The sequence below is a fragment of the Canis aureus genome, chromosome 12 (genome assembly GCF_053574225.1).
Source record: "Canis aureus isolate CA01 chromosome 12, VMU_Caureus_v.1.0, whole genome shotgun sequence".
Classification (NCBI taxonomy): Eukaryota; Metazoa; Chordata; class Mammalia; order Carnivora; family Canidae; genus Canis; species Canis aureus.
Window position 1 is genome coordinate 33,339,919 of NC_135622.1, and position 3,700 is coordinate 33,343,618.

A 3,700-nucleotide genomic window follows, 5' to 3' on the forward strand; every position below is an offset into this window, starting at 1 on the left:
CTCTTGGCCTTGAGCCCCTTGTCTGTAAATGAAAATAAAGAAAGCATCTACCTTGGAATGCCTGGGTGGCTCAGTTAGTTGAGCCTCCAACTCTTGGTTTTAGTTCAGGTCATGATCTCAGGGTCATGAGATCAAGCCCCTCATGAAACCCCTCATTGGATTCTGCACCCAGCTTGGAATCTATTCATGATTCTCTCTCCCTCACCCTCTGCCCCTTACCCTGCTCACTCATTCTCACTCCCTCCCTCCTTCTCTCTCTCTAAAATAGATTAAATCTTTAAAAAGTTGTGAGGATAAAGTAAAATAATGGATGTATGTGACACAGAATAAGGACTTTGTAAACATTAGCATCATCAGCAAGTGTCAACGAAACCTTATTACCTATTGCCTCATATCTCGGACTACGAATTAGTGTGAATTGGTTCATCACACTCCTTTAGAAATAGAATTGTAGAATCTGGGTTGTAAAAAAAAAAAAAAAAAAAAAAAAAGTCAAAGAACACCAAATCCAATGTTTCTACTCTTCAAAGGAGGAAACGGAAGTTCAGTGATCTGCCCTTAAGCTCTGCCCCTTTTGCAGTGGGGCCAGGGCCCAGGGTCCTCAGTTCTAATTAAACACTTTCCCACCATATCATGCTTTCCTCTATAAGAATCTGGAAACTCTCAGCTTTGCTGAGTACATGAGAAGCTGATGGCGAATTATATACCAAGCTCCTAGACAGTGCTCTGTTCAGGGTTAGGGTGACCAGCTGTCTGAGTTTTCCCAAAACTGAGGGTTTCCTGCATTCTAGGACTTTAAGTTCTAAACCTGGACAGACTTGGGTAAACTGGACAGTTTTTAAGCTTACTTAAGGCAGACCCTAAGTTTGGGGGGATTTTTTGTTATTGTTGTTGTTTGTGGGGGGCGGGGGGGTTGCACTTCCAAAGACCTTTACTGAGGATGCCTGGGTGGCTCTGCAATTTACTGCCTGCCTTCAGCCCAGGACATGATCCTGGAGTCCTAGGATTGAGTCCCACATCAGGCTCCCTGCATGGAGCCTGCTTCTCCCTCTGCCTACGTCTCTGCCTGTCTCTCTCTCAATCTCTCTCTCTCATGAATAAATAAAATCTTAAAAAAAAAAAAAAAGTCCTTTATTGGATGTCAAGGCCAGGAACTATCCTGGGAGTGGGATCCCAGTCCCAGTCTGGAGTCTCTAGGTCTATGCTGCCCCTGCCCCTGTCCTGACTGGGACAGGTGGCCTCCTCTGACAGACTACTTGGCTCACTCTTTCAGGTGGTCCCAGCCCTGCTTGGAGTACTCACAGGCCTTAGAGGGGGCCACCGACAGAGCCAATATCACTGTAATGATGCCTGAATTCCAGGTGTCGCAAATGTGAAAGTTAAATTTTGGAGGAGCTGGGAGCTAGGGTATCTTCAGACCAGTCTACTCACACATTTACTGGCTGAACTGGTACATGCCTGGAGGGAGTACCTCCTCAGCCTTCTGAAGAATAGCCTGGCTCTTGTTGCTTGGCCCCAGCAACTCCTGGTCATAAACCAGGTAAGCGGCACCCCCAGCCATACTGCCCTTAATAAGGAACCTCATCAGCGACCACACTCAGGGCACCATGGTCACTGTGCTCTGCACATGAGGGCACTTGACTCGCCACCCTCAGTAAGTGCTTCTTGAATGAATGAAAGAATGTTTCCTGAGAACCAATCGAGTTCTCTGTAAATCTGCCTGGCCTAGGAGAGGAAGACACATAAGGAAAGGAGAAAGGAAGGGTCTGGCCCCTTTTGTCAAGAATGGGAAGTCTGATTTGCCAGAGAACTATATCTTCTTGGTTAAATGGACAGTGTCTCAAAATGGATCCTTATTGAGAAAAGAAAAACCGAAAAGCAAAGATAAACCACAATGGACTTTATTTAAAGGAAAAAAGACAAAAGTTAGCTAATAAAAGCCACAACCAGGGTGCAGCCTGGCCCTAGTTCATTTTCTCTTATGGCCCCATCCTAGCAGAAGACTGGGAATAAGGCTGGAGCTCCCTCTCAGATCTGCAGAGGAACAATTGCCCTGCTCCCAGGCAAAGAAACATGCCCTATGTCTACACCTCCAAGGGCTGTATGGAATGGGAGAAGCTAATGGAAAAGAACGCTTCCAACATGGAGAAGCAACACCCTGTGAGAGAGAGAAATGGAAAGACAGAAGAAAAAAAAACAGCCGCTAGCCAGCTACTTTCGGAATAATTAAAGGATTCTTATACTGTGAGTCACAGGCAGCCCAGGAAGACAGTCAGGAAGTACAAAGCAGTATTTCAGGGTGCAAGAATTTGCTGTGCATAAACAGCCGTCACTGTCCCTTCAAAACAAAATGGTATTTCCCTAAAATCTAGCACTGTCTTAAACTAGTAAAATAAGTGTCTTTCTGCCGTAACTTCTGTAAAATTGCATATCGGCAATAGGCAATACGGTCTTCGCTCAGTGGGTTAAACCTGGAAACATCTGGAAGATAATTATTCCCTTTTTAATAATAATAGTTTAGTGAACAAACTCCACCTGATGGTGAAAGGTAATAAATATGCCCACTGTTCATTTTTAATTCCTTTTTGGAAAGTTCCCATTTCTGCCAGACATTCTTTCAAGTGATCTTGGGTAACTCACACCCCCTCTCTGGACCTGACCCTTCTCATGGACTTGGTGAATAAAAAGCTAATTTCTGTTCTTCCATTCTCTGCTAGGACAACATAATAATGCAGATATCTTACCTATACTCCCAACACAGCATTAGAGTTCTGACCAGTCATTGATTGTACTTACATCTAGTTGTCAGAAACAGACCCAGAGCAAGATGAATGGAACAGGTGCCTTAAGCCTCTAGAAGCTGAGTTCAGGAGGCCAGAGACAGATTTGCCCAAATTAACCAGACCAACACTACAAGCACCAGATATGTATCAAGGGGCAGAGAGCTTGCCATCCACCTGGTCCTCAGCCAATAGCTTTACTGTTTCTGTTGCTAATTCATGCATAAGTTATTCTTGCAGCTGGACCAAGATCACTGAACCTGAAAGCATAAGGTCCATATGCACCATGATGAAACTTGGCAGCAAGTCTGGGATTTCCTCCCTCATCAACAGGACTGTGATACAGAAACCTTCAGCATAATATCAACTAGCTGTAAATAAACCTGTTGTTCATTCCTACCCCATCAATAGCATTTTTTTTTTTTGTATCTGCCACTAGTACTTCTACTGCCTAACTAAATATGCTAAGCAGGCAGAGAGTTGTAGACAAAATTTAATAGTAGATGGAGTCTTCCTGAGCGATGTCTTTCATTTATCTCTGAGGATCCCATAATTTTGGCTATGCCAGTTACCTCCTGTTGCTCCATGGTCAACAGAATACCACAAGTTGGGCATCGCAACTGGAATTGCCACTTCCATGCTATTATTCTCTAGACCTTTCTGGAACCATGTTCTTTCTTTGGAGTTTTGTCTCTCCTATTTTTTCAGGGCCTTTATTGCCAACAAGCTAACGAATCTTAGTTAATTTAGGTGCTAGAAAGGGATTCTGGTACTTCAGCACTTTATGTCCTTCACTTTAAAAAAAAAAAAAATCCACTTGAGAAAGAAAGAACACTCATGTGGGGGAAGGGCAGAGGGAGAGGGAAAGGGAGAGAAGCACACTCTCCACAGAGCTGGAGCTTGACCCAGGGCCACTCCCA

At 44.2% G+C, this 3,700-nt stretch overlaps 1 pseudogene; it reads right to left on the bottom strand.

Moving 5' to 3' along the window:
• Positions 1-1,261: 1,261 nt before the first annotated feature.
• Positions 1,262-1,609, bottom strand: LOC144324547 (MICOS complex subunit MIC13 pseudogene; annotated as a pseudogene).
• Between the last annotated feature and the right edge of the window lie 2,091 nt (positions 1,610-3,700).